Source organism: Pan paniscus, chromosome 6 (genome assembly GCF_029289425.2).
Source record: "Pan paniscus chromosome 6, NHGRI_mPanPan1-v2.0_pri, whole genome shotgun sequence".
Classification (NCBI taxonomy): Eukaryota; Metazoa; Chordata; class Mammalia; order Primates; family Hominidae; genus Pan; species Pan paniscus.
The window spans coordinates 60,880,462-60,903,823 of NC_073255.2; the positions used below are offsets into that span (position 1 = coordinate 60,880,462).

The window sequence follows — 23,362 nt, forward strand, 5'->3', positions numbered from 1 at the left end:
AGCACTCCAGCCTGGGTGACAGAGTGAGACCCTGTCTCAAAAAAAAAAAGCAAGACCATCAGCCTTGAGTTTGAAAGGAAAGGTACATTTCCTCCACTAAAAGTGAGAACTGATTTACACATCCCCAGCTGAACATTAGGCCTGACTTACAGCTCAGAATTGTTGACACCTGCCTCCTGGGTTGTAATGTGGTCCCAAGGAGAAAACAGAATATTTTTGGCTTTTTTAGAGACAAGGTCTCACTCTGTTGCCCACACTGGAGTGCCAATGGTATAATCATAGCTCACTGTGGCCTCAACCTCCTAGGTGAAGTGATCCTCCTGCCTCAGCCTCCTGAGTAGCAGAGACCACAGGCACGCACCACCACACCCAGCTAAGTTACTATTATTATTATTTTTGTAGAGATGAGGTCTCACTATGTTACCCAGGCTGGTCTTGAATTCCTGGCCTCAAATGATCCTCCCATCTCAGCCTCCCAAAGTGCTGGGATTATAAGTGTAAGCCACCGTGCTGGCCAAAACAGAATGTTAGAGACTCACTTTACATTGAATTTACTTGGAAGGCTGATTCTTTTTCCACACCCTCCCTAGGAGACTGAGCTGGATTTTAGGACCTTAACTCTGCCCATGAAATGGTCAGGCCAGGGGAGATGGCCTTCACCCATTGGGTTACAGGAGTATCAACTCCCTCCCTGCTTGATTGGGCAGCAGAGCAAACTCGGCCACAGCTCCTTTTAGCTCTTCCCATCCTGCTCTGCAAAATGGTGTACCTCCCTGTACACTTTTGATTTCCTCCTTCTTAATTTTTATTTTTACTTTTTTTGAGATGGGGTCTCACTCTGTCGCCCAGGATGGAGTGCAGTGATGTGATCTTGGCTCACTGCAACCTCCGCCTCCCGGGTTCAAGCGATTCTCCTGCCTCCTGAGTAGCTGGAATTACAGGCGCCTGCCACCACGCCTGGCTAATTCTTCTGTATTTTTAGTAGAGATGGGGTTTCACCATATTGGCCAGGCTGGTCTCAAACTCCTGACCTCAAGTGATTCACCTGCCTCGGCCTCCCAAAGTGCTGGGATGACAGGTGTGAGCCACCAAGCCTGGCCAATTTCCTCCTCTTTTCATTGTCTCCACCAGGAGTGACTCACAATCTATGCGTATTTAAAATTCTCGTGGCTATAGGGGAAAAAAGTCTGCTGAGTAAGGTCAGTTGCTTCAAAGTAAATTGTGTACATTAGAATTCCACACACAGAAAAATCATTGCCAGAGAATGGACTCTGGATTCTTCGTATTTGGCTCTAACAGGGAGGGAGAGGGCAGGGCCAGGGTAGAAGACATGCCGGTGGGAAGGTCTATTCTCAGATTCTCAGACACAGCAGCTCCCAGGTCCCATCCAGACCACTGCCTTCTGCAGCTCAGAACAGAACTTCTGCCTGGCTGGCCCCAGCTAGTTCATCTCTTGGCAAGCAAAGGACCAACTGATTAAAAAAAAAAAAAAAAAAAAAAGCCACTGCTGACAAGGCCTTCTCATCCCTAGTTCCAAAGTACAAAAGCAAGCTTTCCTGCAGGGCCAGCCTTCGGAGGTCTGATTTTGGATAAGAGGAAAAATCTCCTTGCCCAAAGAAATGCTTTCCCAACTTCTCAATCTCTGTATCTTTCAAGAGGCTTCTAAGATCACCTTACTTCCTTCACCTTGTTAGGACTTACCTCTTATCTTCACCTGTGTAAGAAAAAATAAAAGCCTGTACAGAGTTGTGAAGGTCACGCATAGTTGCGAGAACCAAGCTTATTTGCTTTGGTAGTAGGGATAAATTTGTTCAGGTCCCCGGGCATTGAAAGAGTACAAAGTATAGCCGGGCGTGGTGGCACGTGTGTGTAGTTCCAGCTACTGGGGAGGCTGAGGCAGGAGAATTGCTTGGACCTGGGAGGCAGAGGTTGCAGTGAGCCGAGATTGTGCCACACTGCAGTCTAACCTGGGCGACAGAGCGAGACTCCATCTCAAAAAAAAAAAAAAGGAAAAAAAAAAGAGTACACAGTAGATTCTGAAAAGGTTCTGAATCAGAGGAGAGTCAAAGAGGTTCCCTGTAACAAGGGCTGGGATCCCCAGCACATGCACTTACACTATATTTTATTTTATCTTTTGTTTAGAGATGGAGTCCTGCTCTGTCACTCAGGCTGGAGTGCAGTGGTATGATTTTGGCTCACTGCAATCTCTGCTTCCCGGGTTCAAGTGATTCTCATGCCTCAGCCTCCCGAATAGCTGGGATCAGAAGTGTGTGCCACCACACCCAGGTAATTTTTGTATTTTTAGTGGAGATGGGGTTTCACCATGTTGGACAGGCTAGTCTTGAACTCCTGACCTCAGGAGTTCTGCTCACCTCGGCCTCCCAAAGTGCTGGGAGCTCACCTCGGCCTCCCAAAGTGTGAGCCACCATGCCCGGCCTAAAAAAAAAAGCCAGCACAGCCATAAAAAAGAATGAAAACATGTCCTTTGCTGCAACACAGATGCAGCTGGAGGCCGTTATCCTAAGTGAATTAGCGCAGGAACAGAAAACCAAATACCACATGTTCTCACTTATAAGTGGGAGCTAAACTGGGTACATGAGGATACAAAGACGGGAAAAACACACAGTGATGGCCAGGTGCGGTGGCTCACACCTGTAATCCCAGCACTTTGGGAGGCCAAGGCGGGCAACTCACTTGAGATCAAGAGTTCAAGACCAGCCTGGCCAACATGGTGAAATGCTGTCCCTATTAAATATACAAAAATTAGCCAGGCATGGTGGTGGGCACCTGTAATCCCAGCTACTCAGGAGGCTGAGGCAGGAGAATCACTTGAACCTTGGAGGTGGAGGTTGCAGTGAGCCGAGATCACACCATTGTACTCCAGCCTGGGTGACAGAGCGAGACTCTGTGAAAACAAAAAACAACAACAACAAAAAACTGAGGACTACAAGAAGGCAGGGGAAGGAGGGCAAGGACTGAGAAACCACCTACTGGGTACTGCACTCAAACCCTGGGTGATGGGATCAATTGTACCCCAAACTTCAGCATCATGTGATATACCCATGTAACAAACCTGCACATGTACTCCTTAAAGCTAAAATAAAAGTTGAAATGATATGTAATATAACCAGCTATTCTGGGAAGCTGAGATCTTCTGCATGCCACATAGTTGACATCAATTTTTAAAATTCAGGTGAGGAGTAAACTGCTGGCCGGGTGCAGTGGCTCACGCCTGTAATCCCAGTACTTTGGGAGGCCGAGGTGGATGGATGACCTGAGGTCAGGAGTTCGAGACCAGCCTGGCTAACATGGCAAAACCCTGTCTCTACTAAACATACAAAAATTAGCCAGGTATGGTGGCCCACACCTGTAATCCCAACTACTCAGGAGGCTGAGACAGGAGATATCACTTGAACCCAGGAGGTGGAGGTTGCAGTAAGCCAAGATTGCGCCACTGCACTCCAGCCTAGGCGACAAAGCAAGACTCTGTCTCAAAAAAGAGTAAACTGCTAGCAGATAGACAAACGTGTAACAGTTCAATGCATTAAAAACATTACAATGACAGCAAAAAACCAAAACAAAACCAAGAAAAGGCAAATCAGACTCACGTTTCTCAAGTGCTAGATTTCTAGGAGACGACACTCTTCTGTTCCTTCCCTAGATAAAAACGCAGCACAAAGTTCTGTCTACAGATTTCCTCAAGAAAGACCTGTGGATTCTGCAAGAGCAAGAGCCTAGAAAGAGAGAATGAGGAAATGAACATCGAAGTCCACACACAAAACAGGAAAGAGGGAGACTGGCTTCACTCTCTCTCCTGGCGGGACTGGCACAAAAATGGGTCAGAGGCAAAATTTCCTAAGACTGCTTCCTCTGGGAAATGCTTTACTCCTACCCCCCTTCAAGTACTGTAGAGTCAACATACTCTTCTATGGCTTCAATTCTGCAAGGTTCAGGTCTGATAGGAAATCATGTACCCCTGATTAGCAGGGTGCAAAGACAAGGGAAAGGGAAAGAGAATCTCTTAGGAGAACTAAATGCAGAGACAAGGAAGCAGACTTGGGCGGGCATGATGGCTCACACCTGTAATCCCAGCACTTTGGGAGGCTAAGGCGGGCGGATCACGAGGTCAGGAGATCAGGACCATCCTGGCTAACATGGCGAAACCACGTCTCTACCAAAAATACAAAAAAAATTTAGCCAGGCGTGCTACTGGGCACCTGTAGTCCCAGCTACTCGGGAGGCTGAGGCAGGAGAATGGCATGAACCCAGGAGGCAGAGCTTGCAGTGAGCTGAGATCGTGCTACTGCACTTCAGCCTGGGTGACAGAGCGAGACTCCGTCTCAAAAAAAAAAAAAAAAGGCCGGGCATGGGGACTCACACCTGTAATCCCAGCACTTCAGGAGGCCGAGGAGGGAGGACTGCTTGAGCCCAGGAGTTCAAGATAAGCCTGGGCAACATAGTGAAATGCCATCTCCACAAAAAATAAAATAAATGAGCCAGGCATGGTGGTGCGTATTTGTAGTCCCAGCTACTTGGGAGGCTGAGGCAGGAGTTTGGGCTCAGGAGTTTGAGATTCCAATGAGCTATGATTGCACCGCTGCACTCTAGCCTGGGTGACCAAGTGAGACCCTGTCTCTTAAAAAAAAAAAAAGAAAAGAAGGAAGGAAAGGAGGGTAGGTATCAGGCATATATTAAATCATTTGAAAATTTTAAAAGTCCTGACTACTTTGTTTCACCGACATGAAAGTGACAGGGCTATATGGTCATGATATTGAAAACCTACCCGGCACGGTAATACAGAAATCTTGGATTTTATTATTTTCCTCCCTGACCCTCATTCCAATATCAGTCATCAAATATTTAAAAAGTAATAATATGCAAATCATACATAAAGAAAATATAGTGACCAGGTACAGTGGTCATGCCTGTAATCCCAGTACTTTGGGAGGCAGAGGTGGAGGCGGGTGGATCGCTTGAGGCCAGGAGTTTGAGACCAGCCTGGCTAACATGGTGAAACCCTGTCTCTACTAAAAATAAAAAAATTTAAAAATTAGTTAGGCATGATGGTGGGCACCCAGATACTCAGGAGGCTGAGGCAGGAGAATCCCTTGAACCCTGTAGGCGGAGGTTGAAGTGAGCCGAGATCACACCACTGCACTCCAGCCTGGGCGACAGAACGAGACTCTGTCTGAAAATAAATAAATAAATAAATAAAAATAAAAAAAGAAAAGAAAATATAATAAATATATTTAATGAATGAAAGCATGATTTATTTAATTCCCAACTTAGGGCAGTATCGTTATAACAATGTATCTGGTAAGTACTTATTTAAAAATTCTAATTCTAATGGGAAAGAAGACAAAGTCGGACACTTCAACTCTGAGTTTGGGGATTGTTCCAATCTTGCACTAAGGGTGCTCCTGTGTAGGATTGCATCATTCATTCATGCTGTTTGGCAACAGGCAGCTGCTGTAAGATTAGACAAGTGAAGCTACCCAAAAAATAAATCAATGAAAAGAAAGCCTGGAGATTTTAGGAAATGATCTGCCTACGCGATTAAGAAGAAATGTAGACTCAGAGAGGAAGCCTGGAAGAGGAAAAGGAAAGTCGGCAAAATCTGAAAGTTGGGCGCAGGGAAGGCACAAGCCGGGACTTACCCTGTGTCCTGGGCCTCCGGGGCTCCTGCGGCTGCAACCTTCCGGCTGCAGGGGGCCAGCGCCGGCTCCGACGCTCGGGCGAGCAGTTCCCAGGGAGGTGAGCTGTGCAGACCCAGGGCCTCCACCGAACGCTCTCTTGAGATCTGCTGATAAGCGGGGTGGCTTCTGATGAGTTCTGCAAGTGCTTCTGTAAACTGGAGACACCAGATCTCTCTGCTCTGCAAAGCCGGGCTGGGAGGACGATTTGGCCCCGCCCCAGGGGAGGGGCTCCCTGAACCAGCCCCCTCCTCCTCCGGGGGCTCAGCCCCTGCAGTCTGAGAGGTGCACGGTGCCTGTGGCACCTCCGCTTTGCAGAGGAAAAGAGCTCCCGGACCTTCAGAAACTGCTCCGCGCTGCCGCCACCACCACTTAGGATAAGGATAGGTGAGGGAAGCAAGGCACTGCTGCACTGATTTAGCAATTAGTGAAATCTCCGTCGGGGGGCCTCTTTTGAAATCCACGTTTGGCATTATACGCTTGCAGCAGTGTAGGTCCCAAAAGAACTTCAAAGACTACTTATATATATATATATATTTTTTTTTTTGAGACGGAGTCTCGCTCTGTCGCCTGGGCTGGAGTGCAGTGGCACGATCTCGGCTCACTGCAAGCTCCGCCTCCTGGATTCACGGTATTCTCCTGCCTCAGCCACCCAAGTAGCCGGGACTACAGGCGCCCGCCACCACGCCTGGCTAATTTTTTGTATTTTTTAATAGAGACGGGGTTTCACCGTGTTAGCCAGGATGGTCTCGATTTCCTGACCTCGTGATCCGCCTGCCTTGGCCTCCCAAAGTGCTGGGATTACAGGCGTGAGCCACCACGCCCGGCCAAGACTACTTATATTCTTAATTAAAATGCAACCATGAGTAACAAAATGAGAGTCTTTGCACCTTACTTTTATTTTTAATTTTTATTTATGTTTTTAAATAGAGATGGGGGGGTCCTCACTGTGTTTCCCAGGCTGGGCTCAAACACCTGGGCTCAAGCGATCCTTCCTCCTTGGCCTCCCAAAGTGTTGGGATTACAGATGTGAGATACCGCGCCCGGCCTATTTCTTTTTAAAAATCTTCTGGCCAGGCGCGGTGGCTCAAGCATGTAATCCCAGCACTTTGGGAGGCTGAGGCAAGCGGATCACCTGAGGTCAGGAGTTCGAGACCAGCCTGGCCAACATGGCAAAACTCCATCTCCAGCAAAAATACAAAAATTAGCGGGGCATGGTGGTGCATGCCTGTAGTCCCGGCTACTTGGTAGGCTGAGGCAGGAGAATTGCTTGAACCCGGGTGGGGGGAGGAGGTTGCAGTGAACCAAGATCGTGCCACTGCACTACAGCCTGAGCAACAGAGTGAAACTCCGTTTTAAAAAAAAATTATTCCATGTGTCACTTGCCCAGCTCCTTGTATGTTAACTACAACAAATAAGGGGTGTTTTCCCCAAACATTTACCACTGGAGTTAGCTGGCTGGAGCTGGGCATTGAGATCCACTCAAAAACACAACCTGAAACCTCAAAGGCTGACAGTCTGCACTCCAGGCTCACTCTAAGATGCTCACCCACGCAGAGGATGCAATCCCTGGGGCAGGACACTTGGTCACAGCATCTCTACCCTTAGCTACAGGACCCTCCCCACCAAAACACAATTTTTTTTTCCCCCGAGACTGAGTCTCACTCTGTTGCCCAGGCTGGAGTGCAGTGGTGCTATCTCAGCTCATTGCAACCTCCGCCTCCTGGGTTCAAGCGATTCTCCTGCCTCAACCTCCCCAGTAGCTGGGATTACAAGCGCACACTACCGTGCCCAGCTAATATTTTTGTATTTTTAGTAGAGATGGGGTTTCACCATGTTGGCCAGGCTGGTCTCAAACTCCTGACCTCAAATGATCTGCCCACCTCGGCCTCCCAAAGTGCTGGGATTACAGGCATGAGCCACCACGCCCAGCCTGCAGTAGTTTTTTAAAAAGCATAATAGGCCGGGCACCTTGGCTCACGCCTGTAATCTCAGCACTTTGGGAGGCCGAGGTGGGTGTATCATCTGAGGCCAGGAGTTCAAGACTAGCCTGGCCAACAAGTTGAAACCCCATCTCTACTACAAATATAAACATTAGCCTGGCATGGTGGTGCATGGATAATCCCAGCTACTCGGGAGGCTGAGGCAGAAGAATCGTTTGAACCTGGGAGGCAGAGGTTGCAGTGAGCCGAGATCATGCCACTGCACTCCAGCCTGGGCAACAGAGCGAGAATCCATCTCAAAAAAAACCACAAATAAACAAATAAAAAGCATAATAAAAGAAACAAAATGTTAAACACCAAATGTTTGTATCTAAGTGTAAGTGGTAACAGAATTTATTTTGAGGTGAAAAGAAACTCAAGTAAGTAAATGTGGAAGGCTAGAAGAGTTAACTTATGCTATTATTTGTATTTCATAAATGTTTAATATTAAGTATTCTTTAAAATATTAAATATTCTTAAAAATTTCAGATAAAATATTTATATTTACTAAAATCTGGCTGGGTGTGGTGGTGCATGCCTATAGTCCCAGCTACTTGGGAGGCTGAGGTGGGAGGATCATTTGAGCCCAGGATTTCGAGGTTACAGTGAGCCGTGATCATGCCACTGTACTCCAGTCTGGGTAACAGAGCAAGCCCTTGTCTCTGAAAAATTAATTAATTAATTAATTAAAATCTGCCACCTCTTCATGGTCCTGGAATCCACCTCACATTCACACCTATATTGATACTTGTGAGCATGAGATGGCTGTATTGTAGACATTGTTTTGCTAGAGCACATCACATTAAAAATATATATATAGTTGCCTAGAAGACACTAATGAGTGGTCACATACAAGTGTAACAACCAGGAGGTAATCTTGCCAGACAAGGCAAAACTGTGAAACAGATTAAAATATGCTTCATCAGGCCGGGCACAGTGGCTCATGCCTGTAATCCCAGCATTTAGGGAGGCTGAGGCGGGAGGATCACTTGAGGTCAGGAGTTCGAGACCAGCCTGGCCAACATGGCGAAACCCCATCTCAACTAAAAATACAAAAAGTAGCCAGGCCTGATGGCAGGCGCCTGTAATCTCAGCTACTGAGGAGGCTGAAGCAGGAGAATCACTTGAACCCGGGAGGCAGAGGTTGCAGTGAACCGAGATTACACCACTGCACTCCAGCCTGTGTGACAAAGCCAGACTCTGTCTCAAAAAAAAAAAAAAAAGCTTCATTGCTGTTCTTAGTGGAATGATAGGACATGTGAACCAAATACAATACAGCATAATGAAGACAAAGGCATAATTACTGGAATAATAGCACATAAGAACCAAATACAATACAGCATAATGAAGGTGTAATAAAAATATTAGCAAATTATTTTGCAAAGTTTTAATCACAATTGGTTAGTCAAAAGTAATACAGGTCATACTACTGTTCCGGAAAGGTTTTCTTTCCTTTTTTTTTTTTTTTTTTCTTTTGAGGCAGGGTCTCACTGTAACCCAGGCTGGAGTGCAGTGGCACGATCATAGCTCACTGAAGCTTCGAACTCCTGGGCTCAAGCAATCTTCCTGCCTCAGCCTTCCGAGTAGGTTGGACCACAGGTGTGTGCCACCACACCAGGCTGGTTTTTATGTTTAGTAGAGTCTGGGTCTCATTGGTCTCCAACTCCTGGGCTCAAGCCCAAGTGTGATCCACTTTACCCAGCTCTGAAAGGTTTTCTATAGATCACATTTTTGTAAGCTAACAAATTTTTTTTTTTTTGAGATGGAGTCTTGCTCTCTCACCCAGGCTGGAGTGCAGTAGCGTGATCTTGGCTCTCTGCAACCTCTGCCTCCTGGGTTCAAGTGATTCTCCTGCCTCAGCCTCCCAAGTAGGTGGGATTACAAGCATGCACCACCATGCCCGGCTAATTTTTGTATTTTTAGTACAGACGGGGTTTCACCATGTTGGATAGGCTGGTCTTGAACCCCTGGCCTCAGGTGATCCACTCGCCTTGGCCTCCCAAAGTGCTGGGATTACAAGAGTGAGCCACCGTGCCCAGCCACAAATTTTCTCATGGCTAATTATGTTAGAATCATATACTCTTTTTATAAGTCATTCAGTGCTAATAGCCTTCTAAAGTATAGTAAATTGGAACAAGCCCTCCGGAAAACAACATGGTGTTATTCGGTAACATTGAACACATGCGGCCAGGTGCGGTGGCTCACACCTGTAATCCCAGCACTTTGGGAGGCCGAGGAGGGCAGATCACAAAGTCAGGAGATGGAAACCATCCTGGCTAACACGGTGAAACCCCGTCTCTACTAAAAATACAAAAAATACCAAAAAAAAAAAAAAAAAAAAATTAGCCGGGCGTAGTGGTGGGCGCCTACAGTCCCAGCTACTTGGGAGGCTGAGGGAGGAGAATGGCATGAACCCAAGAGGCGGAGCTTGCAGTGAGCGGAGATCGCGCCACTGCACTCCAGCCTGGGCGATAAAGCGAGACTCCGTCTAAAAAACAAACAGACAAAAAACACTGAACACGTGCAATTTCTATGACCCAGCAATCCCACCTGAGGAAGACACTCAGGAGAAACTTGCATGAGTAAGCTGGGTGTGGTGCCTCATGCTTCTAATCCTAGCACTTTGGGAGGCCTAGGTGGTAGGATCGCTTGAGCCCAGGAGTTCAAGACCACCCTGGGCAACATATTAAGACCTAATCTGTACAAAAAATAAACAAAATTAGCTGGACATGCACACACCTCGAGGCACACACCTCGAATCCCAGGTACTTGGGAGGCTGAGGTGGGAGGATGGCTTGAGCCTGGGAGGTTGAGGCTGTGCTAAGATCACGCCACTGCACTCCAGCCTGGGTGACAGAGTGAGACTCCGCCCCCCAAAAAAAAGAAAAAAATGAGGCTGGGTGCAGTGGCTCACACCTGTAATCACAGCACTTTGAGAGGCTGAGGCGGGCAGATCACCTGAGGTCAGGAGTTCAAGACCAGACTGACCAACATGGAGAAACCCCGTCTCCACTAAAAATACAAAATTAGCTGGGTGTAGTGGTGCATACCTGTAATCCTAGTTACTCAGGAGGCCAAGGCAAGATAATCGCTTGAACCCGGGAGGCGGAACCCGGGAGGCGGAGACCTGTGATCATGCCATTGCATACCCGCCTGGGCAACAAGAACAAAACTCTGTCTCAAAAAAAAAAGACACATATATAAGAATTCTCACAGCAGTACTGTGAACATTCTCAGTTACTGTGATGCTCCAATAGCCACTGGAAACTTTAAAAAGAGACTATCATTTAATGTCATAAATGATAATTTACAACATAAAATTCAGGACAGTAGTTACTTCTGAAAGTAAGAAAGGAAATGAGATTGAGAAAAGGTATGTAGTTAATCAATGATATTATAACAATTTTCCTTTAAGTAGGATGGTAGGTATATGGATGCTTTTTATATCTGTGTGTATAAAATATTTGCTAACAATTGTAATATTTCTTATCAATATGTTAAATACCAATACATTGCTGGCCGGGCACGGTGGCTCACACCTGTAATCCCAGCACTTTGGGAGGCCAAGGCAGGCAGATCACGATGTCAGGAGATTGAGACCATCCTGGACAACTTGGTGAAAGCCCATCTCTACTAAAATACAAAAAATTAGCTGGGCATGGTAGTACGTGCCTGTAGTCCCACCTACTTGGGAGGCTGAAGCAGGGGAATCGCTTGAACCCAGGAAGTGGAGGTTGCAGTAAGCCGAGATTGCACCACTGCACTCCACCCTGGTGACAGAGAAAGACTCTGTCTCAAAAAAAAAAAAAAAAAAATTAAAAAAAAACAACCAATATATGGCTGGGCGCAGTAGCTCACGCCTGTAATCCCAGCACTTTGGGAGGCCGAGGTGGGCGGATCACGAGGTCAGGAGATCGAGACCATCCTCGCTAACATGGTGAAACCCCGTATCTACTAAAAATACAAAAAAATTAGCTGGGCGTGGTGGTGGGCGCCTGTAGTCCCAGCTACTTGGGAGGCTGAGGCAGGAGAATGGCGTGAACCTGGGAGGCAGAGCTTGCAGTGAGCTGAGATTGTGCCACTGCACTCCAGCCTGGGTGACAGAGCAAGACTCCATCAAAAAAAAAAAAAAAAAAAAAACCAATACATTAAAATAATATAAATGTCTTGAAAGAACACAGTGAACACAGTTTGAAATGTGATTTAATATAAACATTGGCATTCAAAATAAGTCATGCCATGGAAATATGCCCATGATATGTTCACATGAATAAAGGAAGTTGCAGAACGTATATATCGTTTGAGCCATTTTTGAACAAAGAAATCTCTATGTGTGTCTATATCCAGGTATGATATATGGTTATATATCTATGTCTATATATCTATATAAAAAAGGAAACATTATTCATTTATTTACTTATTTATTTTTATTTTTTTGGGACAGGGTCTGGCTCTGTCTCTGTCCAGGCTGGAGTTCCGTGGTGTAATCTCAACACACTACAATCTCTGCCTTCTGGGTTCAAGCGATGGGATTTTCGTGTGAGCTATTTTTAATCTTATAATGGAAAAAGTGGGAGAAATTTATATTACTAAGCGATATGATTATAGCATAAGAACTGTGGCAATATTTGACTGAATTGTCCCCTTCCTCCTCCTAGAAATTATGCAAAGTGATAGGGAGATATGGTGGCGAGGGGGGGAATGAGGCAGAAATCCCATATTCAACAAAACTAGAAGACAAAAAGTCACTGGAAACTCCAAGACCTGCACAAGGGCTACCAAAGTTACATGGGAAGAGGCACATGCAGATCCCAGAAAACACCAGCAAAAACAGACTCTCTGAAGATGAGCTGTTCATGCCACAGTGCAAAAATGTGTTGTTTGAAACAAGCAGAGCAGAGCAGGGATACAAAGAACTGAGGGCAAGCCTCAATCAAGCAGAAAGGGAGTGGAAACCCTTGTAACCCAAGGGGTAAAGGGCATCTCTCCTGGCCTGAACATCTTATGGGCAGAGTTAAGGTCCCAACACCCAGCTCACCCTCCTAGGAAGGGCATGGGAAAACAATCAGCCTTCCAAGTAAATTCAGTGTGTGTCTCCAACATTCTGTTTTGGCCAGCACAGAAGCTCACGCCTGTAATCCAAACACTTTGGGAGGCCAAGGCGAGAGGATTGCTTGAGCCCAGGAATGCAAGACCAGCTTGATTATCATAGCAAGACTCTATCTCTCTCTTTTTTTTTTTTTTTTTTTTTTTTTGAGACAGAATCTCGCTCTGTGGCCCAGGCTGGAGTGCAGTGGCACAATCTCAGCTCACTGCAACCTCTGCCTCCCAGGTTCAAGCGATTCTTCTGCCTCAGCCTCCCAAATAGCTGGGACCACAGGTGCCTGCCACCATGCCCAGCTAATTTTTGTATTTTTAGTAGAGATGGGGTTTCACCATGTTGGCCAGGATGGTCTCGATCTCTTGACCTTGTGATCTGCCTGCCTAGGCCTCCCGAAGTGCTGGGATTACAGGCATGAGCCACCTAGTCTGGCCTGGAGACAAGGTCTTTAAAGAGGTGATTATGTTAAAATGAGGTGTTCAGAGTGAGCCCTAATCTAATGTGACCGGTGTCCTTGTAAGAAGAGAAAATTTGGACATGGAGAGACATCAGAAACGTGTGAGTGCGCCGGGCACGGTGGCTCACACTTGTAATCCCAGCACTTTGGGAGGCCGAGGTGGGCAGATCACTTGAGGCCAGGAGTTCAAGACCAGCTGGGGCAACATGGCAAAACCCTGTCTCTAATAAAAATACAAAAATTAGCCCGGTGTGGTAGTGCATGCCTGCAATCCCAGCTATTCGTGAGGCTGAGGCAGGAGAACTGCTTGAACTGGGAGGCAGAGGTTGCAGTCAGCTGAGACTGTGCCACTGGCACTCCAGCCTGGGCAACAGAGCGAGACTCTGTCTCAAAAAAAAAAAGATCTGGGCCGGGCGCAGTGGCTCATGCCTGTAATCCCAGCACTTTGGGTGGCCGAGGCTGGTGGATCACCTGAGGTCAGGAGTTCGAGACCAGCCTGGCCAACAGGGTGAAACCTCGTCTCTACTAAAACAACAAAAATTAGCAGGGTGTGGTGTCGTGCACCTGTAATCCCAGCTACTTGGGAGGCTGAAGCAGGAGAATCGCTTGAATCCGGGAGGCGGAGGTTTACAGTGAGCCAAGATCCCTGCACTCCAGCCTGGGCGACAGAGCGAGATTCTGTCTCAAAAAAAAAAAAAATCCGTCTGAAAAAAAACTTAATGAATTATTTCCAAGAAGGACAAACAAAAATACAAATATAGAGATTCATGGAAAAGATGACAAAATAAGGCAAGACAAAACTGACAAAATCCAGGAAAGAAGCAGAAGGGAGCCGGGCACAGTGACTCACACCTGTAATCTCAGCAATCTGGGAGGCCAAAGCAGAAGGACTGCTTGAGGCCAGGAGTTCAAGACCAGCACAGGCAACAAACTGAAGCACTGTCTCTACAAAACATCAAAAAATTATCCAGGTGTGGTGACGAGTGCTTGTGGTCCCAGCTACACAGGAGGCTGAGGCAGGAGGAAAGCTTGAGCCCAGGAGGTTGAGGCTGCAGTGAGACATGTTCGTGCCACTGCACTCCAGCTTGGGCAACAGAGTGGGACCCTGTCTCAGAAGGAAAAAAAAAAAAAGGATGTAGAAGGAAAACACATAACTATCACACTGGGCATGGTGGCACATGCCTATAATGCCAACTACTCAGGAGGCTGAGGCAGGAGGATCACTTGAGCCTAGGCGTTCAGATCCAACCTAGGAAACATATTGAGACACCATCTCCAAAAAACAGGTAAAATAACCATCACAGAAGTGAATATGAAGCTAAAAAGAGGAAAAATAAAAGTGGACACTATGAAAAATATATTAACCAATATGGATGATAAAAATGAGAAAAGCAAATAATATAAACAAAAGGAATTAAATGAAATTAGAGAAAAAATGATAGTTGGCGGGGTGCAGTGGCTCACGCTTGTAATCCCAGCACTTTGGGAGGCCAAGGTTGGTGGATCACCTGAGGTCGGGAGTTCAAGACCAGCCTGGCCAACATGGTGAAACCTGTCTCTACTAAAAATACAAAAATTAGAATTTGCGAGGCGAGGTGGTGCACACCTGTAATCCCAGCTAGGAGGCTGCGGCATGAAAATTGCTTGAACTTGGGAAGGGGAGGTTGCAGTGAGCTGAGATGGCACCATTGCACTCCAGCCTGGGCGATAGAGTGAGACTCTATCTCAAAAAAAAAAAGACAGCTGTAGAGGACAGACCAAAGAGAGCCAACATGCACAATTGAAATTTTCAACGAAGATAACCCAAACATTAGAACAAATAAGTATTTAACTGGGTGTGGTGACTTGAACCTGTAGTCCCAGCTACTAGGTAGGCTGAGGTAGGAGGATCACATGAGGCCAGGAGTTCAAGGCTAGCCTCAGCAACAGAGTAAGACCCCATATCTCTAAAAATAAATAAATAAATATTTAAAGATATAGAGGCTGGGCGTGGTGGCTCATGCCTGTAATCCTAGCACTTTGGGAGGCCAAAGTAGGAGGATCACTGGAGGTCAGGAGTTCGAGACCAGCCTGGGCAACATGAGACCCCCCCCCCCCGCCCACCCCAACCCCTGTCTCTAAAATAAAACAAAAAAAATTCACTGGGCGTGGTGGCGCACACCTGTTGGGAGGCTAAGGTGGGAGGATAGCTTGAGCCCCAGGGTGGAAGCTGCAGTGAGCTGTGATCATGCCACTGCACTCCAGCCTGAGCAACAGAGCAAGACCCTGTCTCAAAAAAACAAATGAATAAAGTTATGAGCCAGCGATTTTTTTGTTTTAAAACAAGCCAAGCCATCATTCACACACAAAGGCTACAAACGATAGTTTTGAACATACAGGAATTCTGGGGATATTTTTCCCATGAGAATATTTTTCTTTTTTTTGAGATGGAGTTTCATCTTGTTGCCCAGGCTGAAGTGCAACGGCGCGATCTTGGTGCACCGCAACTTTCGCCTCGTAGGTTCAAGTGATTCTCCTGCCTCAGCCTCCCATGTAGCTGGGAATACACGCCTGGCTAATTTTGTATTTTTAGTAGAGACGGGGTTTCTCCATGTTGGTAAGGCTGGTCTTGAACTCCTGACCTCAGGTGGTCTGTCCACCTTGGCCTCACAAAGTGCTGGGATTACAGGCATGAGCCACTGTGCCTGGCCTTGCATGGGAATATTTTTCTTGAGGACACTGCTAATGAATAAACATTACTCACCAATGGATAGCAAAGGGAACTTCAGCAAAGGGACAAGCAAGAGCATTGAGTGTACATCATTGCAAAACTAAGACTAAATAAACCCAGGTTTGGGGGCGAAAAAACAGAATGTAAATGTTACCTACTCTGACAATATAGAAATGATGCAATAGAACAATTAGGAGGACAAAGATTATGGAATAAATGAAGTAGGGTGAGTTTTTGCAGGCTGTTTCATCTATAATAACCGAGAGTTAAAAGATTATTTAAATCACATTTAATTAACAGTGTAAGAATAATATTAAGAAAAACAACATTGCTGGCTGAAATCAGATAATAGGTCAATCATGGTGGCTGACACCTGTAATCCCAGCACTTTGGGAGGCTGAGGCAGGAGGATCACTTGAGGCTAGCTACTTGGGAGGCTGAGGTGGGAGGATCACTTGAGCCCAGGAGTTAAAAGCTGCAGTGAGCTAATGATTGTGCCGCTGCACTTTATTTAGCCTGGGTGACACAGTGAGACTGGAAAAAAAAAGGGCCAGGTGTGGTGGCTCATGCTTGTAATCCAGGCAGGCAGATCACTTGAGGTTAGGAGTTTGAGACCAGCCTGACCAACATGGAGAAACCCCATCTCTACTAAAAATACAAAATTAGCTGGGCATGCTGGTACATGCCTGTAATCCCAGCTACTCTGGAGGCTGAGGCAGGACAATCGCTTGAACTCGGGAGGTGGAGATTGCAGTGAGCTGAGATCGTGCCATTGCACTCCAGCCTGGGCAACAAGAGTGAAACTCTGCCTCAAAAAAAAAAAAAAAAAAAAAAATAGAATTCTTGAATCCATACTGATACAAATTCATTCATTCAGTCAGTCTTTCATGGAGGAGAAGGGAAAGTTCTTCCTTACAGCAGAATTTCAACCAATAAATGTATAATGAATGATGAAAGCAGAAAATTGGCCAGGTGCAGTGGCTCACTCCTGTAATCCTAGCAATTTGGTAGGCCAAAGTGGGAGGATCACTTGAGGCCAGGAGTTCAAGACCAGCCTGAGCAACATAGCTTTTCAGAGAACTTGTCTCTGAAAAAAAATTAGCCAGGCACGATGGTGGATCACTTGAGCCCAGAAGGTCGAGGCTGCAGTAAGCAGTGATTGCGCCACTGCACTCCAGCCTGGGCACCAGAGTGAGACTCTATCTCTTAAAAATATATAAAAGAAAAAATTAATAGAAAATTACCACTTGCAAACGGTTAGGTCTGAGATTTGACTTTACCCTACTTACAAACTAATACGTTAGCCTCTTGCTTGTTTTATGGATGTGGCCTAAGAAAGAAGACTCCTGGCCAGGCGCGGTGGCTCCAGGCCTGTAATCCCAGGACTTTGGGAGGCCGAGGCAGGTGGATCATGAGGTCAGGATATCGAGACCATCCTGGCCAACATGGTGAAACCCCGCCTCTACTAAAAATACATAAATTAGCTGGGTGTGGTGGTGCATGCCTGTAGTCCCAGCTACTCAGGAGGTTGAGGCAAGGAGAATCGCTTAAACCCAGGAAGCAGAAGCTGCAGTGAGCCGAGATCATGCCACTGCACTCCAGCCTGGGTGACAGAGCAAGACTTTGTCTCAGAAAAAAAAACAAAAAAAAAAAAACAAAGAAACAAGTCTCCTGTGTCAGAGACAAAGAACTTTATTGCTTACAGCACAGCAAGCAGTGTGGGCAGTAGGATATTTGCATCAGTTCCCCTTTCCCTCCAACTTCCATGGGGTAACACAATGTGGCCCAGATGGATGCCTCAAAGATGATGGGTTTGGATCACAGCTAAGGAACACTCAGCTCGGGGAATCTATTGCTTTTGTTGTTGTTGTTTTATTGCTTTTTATTATTTATTTATTTTTTATTTTTTAGAGATAGAGTTTCACTCGTTGCCCAGGCTGGAGTGCAATGGCGCTATTTTGGCCCACCACAACCTCTGCTTCCTGGGTTCAAGCTATTCTCCTGCCTCAGCCTCCTGAGTAGCTGGGATTACAGGAATGCACCATCACGCCTGGCTAATTGTGTATTTTTTTAGTAGAGACGGGGTTTCTCCATGTTGGTCAGGCTGGTCTCGAACTCCTGACCTCAGGTGATCTGCCCACCTCGGTGTTTTATTGTTTTATTTTTGTAGAGATGGGGTCTCACCATGTTGTCTAGGCTGGTCTTGAACTCCTGGCCTCAAAGGATCCTCCCACCTTGGCCTTCCAAAGTGCTGGGATGGCTTTGCACGGTGGCTTACACCTGTAATCCCAGGACTTTGGGAGGCCGAGGGGGCAAATCACCTGAAGTCAAGGGTTCGAGACCAGCCTGGCCAACATGGTGAAGCCCTGTCTCTACAAACATACACAAATTAGCTGGGCATGGTGGCGGGAGCCTGTAGTCCCAGCTACTCAAGAGGTTGAGGCAGGAGAATCACTTGAACCCAGAAGGTGGAGGTTGCAGTGAGCCGGTATTGCACCACTACACTCCAGCCTGGGCAACAGAGTGAGAGTGAGCAGAGTGAGACTCCACCTCAAAAAAAAAAAAAAAAAAAAAGGGCTAGGATTATAGACATCAGCCACTACACCCAGCTGAAATCTATTGTTTTCATACCAAGTAGTGAGCGGGCAAGCCTGCTCTTTGTCCAGGAAGAAACATTAACTTGTCTCTGAAGATTAGCAGCTGTATAAACAACCCTGAGAAAAGCCCCAGATAAAGAGCATTCTTGGGCCTTGCATTCTTGGCACACACAGCAAGACATGTAAGCACACAACAGATCCATGGAGGACTTTCAATACAAAGATCACAGTAATAATTGTTTCAGGCAAAAATTATTGATGGGCTGGGTACAGTGGCTCATGCCTGTAACCCCAGCACTTTGGGAGGCTGAGGCAGGAGGACTGCTTGAGCCCAGAAGTTTGAAACTCACCCAGACAACATAGCATGACCTTCTCTCTACAAAAAAAAAAAAAAAAGTTTTAAATTAGCCAGCAATAGTGGTGCACGTCTGTAGTCTCAGCTACTCAGGAGGCTGAGATAGGAAGCTGAGCCCAGGAGGTTCAGGCTGCAGTAAGCTGTGTGGTTGAGCTACTGCACTCCAGCCTGGGCGACAGGGTGAGACCCCGTCTCAAAAAAAAAAAAAAGAAAAAATAGATGCTTAAATTAGTAGGCATTGTTATGATGAAAAACAGAACAGTCACATATTTTCCCATAAGATGCTTATTAAATGCTTATTAAATACAAAGAAAAACTACTAACTTTAAAGTAGAGCAATCTGGCAAATATTAACCAAGTGAACAAAGTTAACATCACCAGGAATGGGAAAAACTGACATCATGTGACTCTTCCTATGATGCCTTGAAAAGGACACGTTAATTTCTCTGGTGTTCTTGCCAAAAATGAATAACCTGCTTTTTTTTTTTTTTTTTTTTGATAAGAGTCTCGCTCTGTCACCCAGGCTGGAGTGCAGTGGCGTGATCTTGACTCACTGCAATCTCCGCCTCCTGGGTTCAAGTGATTCTCCTGCCTCAGCCTACTGAGTAACTGGGATTACAGGCGTGCACCACCACGCCCAGCTAATTTTTTGTATTTTTAGTAGAGACGGTGTTGCGCCATGTTGGCCAGGATGGTCTCAATCTCTTGACCTCACGATCCGCCCGCCTTGGCCTCCCAAAGTGCTGGGATTACAGGTGTGAGCCACTGTGCCCGGCCATAATCTGCATTTAAACATAAGGAAACATCAGGCCAGGCGTGGTGGCTCATGCCTGTAATCCCGGCACTTTGGGAGGCTAAGGCAGGCAGATCACCTGAGGTCAGGAGTTCAAAACCAGCCTGGCTAACATGGTGAAACCCCATTTCCACTAAAAGTACAAAAATTAGCCCGGCATGGTGGTGGGTGCCTGTAATCCCAGCTACTCTGGAGGCTGAGGCAGGAGAATCACTTGAACCCGAGGAGGCGGAGGCTGCATTGAGCAGAGATCATGCCACTGCACTCCAGCCTGGGCAAAAGAGCAACACTCTGTCTTTAAAAAATTTGAAAAAAAAAAAAATCATAAGGAAACATCAAATAACCCTAAAGTAAGGGACAGTCTGTAAAATAACTGGCCAGTATTCAAAAAAATGCCAAGATCATTAAAGACTGAAAAATTGCAGAACTGTTCCAGACTGAAGAACATGACAACTAAATGTGAAATGTAATTTTGGATAAATAGAATCCTGGGCCAGAGATAGAAGATTCATGACATAATTAGCAAAATTTGAATGAAATCTATAGATTGGATCCTGCATCAATGTAATTTCTTATTCCTGGGTTAAATGTGATGTTTACACTGGGGGATCTGTGGGTAGAGTATGGGAATTCTTCTTACTGTTTTTTACAAATTCCTTCCATTTTTGAGACAAGGTCTCACTCTGTCGCCGAGACTGGGAGTGCAGTGCTGTGATTCTGGCTCACTGCAACCTCCGCCTCCTGGGTTCAAGCAATTCCACCTCAGCCACACAAGTAGCTGGGATTACAGGCGTGTGCCACCACACCTGGCTTTTTTTTTTTTTTTTTTGCTTTAAGTTCAGGGATATATGTGCAGAATGAGCAGTTTTGTTAGATAGGTATACATATCCCATGGTGGTTTGCTGCACCCTTCCACCCATCCTCTAGGGTTTTTTTGGTGGTTGTTTTTTTCTTTGAGACAGAGTCTCACTGTGTCGCCCAGGCTGGAGTGCAGTGGCTCCATCTCGGCTCACTGCAAGCTCCGCCTCTTGGATTCATGCCATTCTCTCACCTCAGCCTCCCCAGTAGTTGGAACTACAGGCACCCGCCACCATGCCCAGCTAATTTTTTTTTTTTTTGTATTTTTAGTAGAGATGAGGTTTCACCGTGTTAGCCAGGATAGTGTCGATCTCCTGACCTTGTGATCTGCCCGCCTCGGCCTCCCAAAGTGCTGGGATTACAGGCGTAAGCCACTGCGTCCAGCCCCCATCCTCTAAGTTTTAAACCCCGCTTGCATTAGGTATTTGTCTTAATGCTCTCCCTCCCCTTGCTCCCACCCCCTGACAGGTCCCGTGTGTGATGTTCCCCTCCCTGTACGGACCCATGGGAAATGTTTCAAAAGTGAGAACTTCTTATACATGTTATTTAAAATGTTTTTTCCCCTTATCAAGAACACCTATTTATGTATTTAATATGCTTCCATCAGATGTCGCCTGGGAGACAAGTCTCGCTGTTGTTGCCCAGGCTGGAGTGCAGTAATGCAGTCTCCGCTCACTGCAATCTCCAACTTCCAGGTTTAAGTGATTCTCCCGCCTCAGCCTCCTGAGGAACTGGGATTACAGGCAGCCGCCACCATGCCCAGCTAATTTTTGTATTTTTAGTAGAGACGGGTTTCACTATGTTGGCCAGGCTGGTCTCGAACTCCTGACCTCAGGTGATCCACCCGCTTCAGCCTCCCAAAGTGCTGGGATTACAGGTGTGAATCACTGTACCTGGCCTTTATTATTATTATTATTATTTTTGAGGAATCTCGCTCTGTTGCCCAGGCTGGAGTGCAGTGACACGATCTCAGCTCACTGCAACCTCTGCTTCCTGAGTTCAAGCAATTCTCATGCCTCAGCCTCCCAAGTAGCTTGCATCACAGATGCACACCACCAGGCCAGGCTAATGTATTTTTACAGAGACGGGGTTTCACCATGTTGGCCAGGATGGTCTTGAACTCCTGACCTCAAGTGATCCGCCCACCTCAGCTTCCCAAAGTACTGGGATTACAAGCGTGCGCCACCATGCTTGGCCTCCTCATAACATTTTTAACAGCAGTTATAATAAATCCGCATGCACACCATGTAATGCCTATGGAACTAATAACTAGTCTTCTATCGTGCAGTGCTACTAGTCACATATATAGATGTTTTTGTGATTCTCAAATACACAAACCCACCTAAGAGCATCATATACCCAGATATTCACTGCAGTCTGAATAGCAGATTGCAAACAACTTAAACATCAGTCAGTAGGTGACCGGTTAGTTGTGTCATTCTTTTTGAGAAAGGGTCAGCTCCGTAGCCCAGGCTGAAGTGCAGTGGCAAGATCATAGCTGACTGCAACCTCCGCCTCCCAGATTCCAGCAATCCTCCCACCTCAGCCTCCCAAGTAGCTGGGATCACAGACGTGCACCACCACGCCCGGCTAATTTTTGTATTTGTTGTATAGATGGAGTCTCACTATGTTACCCAGACTGGTCTTGAACTCCCGGGCACAAGTGATGCCCCTGCCTCATCCTCCCAAAGTGCTGGGATTACAGGCGTGAGCCACGCAGCCCTGGCCCCTAGTTGAGTCATTCTTACAAAGAACATCACGCAGCTGTTACCGAGGACTTCCCATTAGTCTTGATATGGCACAATCTCCAAGACAATTAAAGTATAACACACCCTGCAGTGTGTATTATGAATTGCCATTTGTGTGGGGAAATGATTATATTCATATGTAAGTTTATAAATTCAGAAAGCATTCCGAAAATTCATAGAGTACCCAGCGGTAACTTTGCTTGTCTCTAGTGTTGAACTAGAAGTGGGAGGAAGATTTAATTTTCACTACATGCCCTTTGGTGCCTTTTGAATTCAGAACAATTTCCGTTATTTATTAAAAATAAAATACGGCCGGGCGCGGTGGCTCACGCCTGTAATCCCAACACTTTGGAAGGCCGAGGCGGGAGGATCACTTGAACTCAGGAGCATCACTTGAGCTCAAGAGTTTGAGACCACCCTGGGCAACATAGTGAGACCCTGTGTTTACAAAAAGAAAATAAATAAAGTAAAATACCACGTGTTACTGAATCCTTGGTATTTGGCGGGACACTGGATACTGGAAACAATTGTGGAGCTCTTTGGAAATTTACCTTAAAAGGGAGTCCGCTCAAAGGCAGGAATGACTCTACAAGGGTGAATTTTCAAATCTGCCATAGGGGCCTCGGGCCTCAGCAGCATCCAGAGCCCTACGGACGGGCAGGTTCTTACGTCTCAACTCCCATCGCACCAGTCCTGCAGCTTTCTAAAGGTATCCAGCACTTTCTACCTTGCATTCTATCTTCATCTTCGCTAGGCCTCACAGCACCGCATGATCCCGGGGGAGGGTGCTTATCAGACTCGCGTGTGGCCCCACGGCACCTAGGGCACCGTCGAGCACACGGTCCGGGAAGCTCCAATGAAACGGAACAAACCGCGAGATTAGGGGCGGTAGGAGGCCCACCCTACGCCTGCCCCCGCGGAGCACAAGCCCCGCCTGCGTCCCGAGCTCCCGGGTCCGCAAAGCTGGGCCCCACAGAGCTCCAACGCCGGAACCAAGGAGCACGGAATGCCGGGAACAAGCTCCTCCCGTGCGCGATGACGACGAGGCCGCGGCGCGAAGGGTGGGAC

General features: G+C 46.6%; 1 protein-coding gene across 10 annotated transcripts in view; it reads right to left on the reverse strand.

Annotated features, from left to right (window-relative positions):
• LOC103784930 (phosphoserine phosphatase) overlaps positions 1-23,264 on the reverse strand; it is a 40,275-nt gene extending 17,011 nt beyond the window's left edge. Inside the window, exons 1-4 of one of the 10 annotated variants that reach the window (XM_055115980.2) lie at positions 22,846-23,263; positions 10,726-10,849; positions 5,658-5,800; positions 3,609-3,734 (exon numbers count right to left, since the gene is read on the reverse strand). The gene's annotated coding sequence lies outside the window, so the exon portion shown is untranslated. Of the gene's footprint in view, positions 1-2,787; positions 2,906-3,608; positions 3,735-5,657; positions 5,852-10,725; positions 10,850-22,845 lie in introns of all 10 variants that reach the window. The other 9 variants (XM_055115979.2, XM_063605741.1, XM_063605740.1 and 6 more) reach the window with 9 other exon arrangements.
• Between the last annotated feature and the right edge of the window lie 98 nt (positions 23,265-23,362).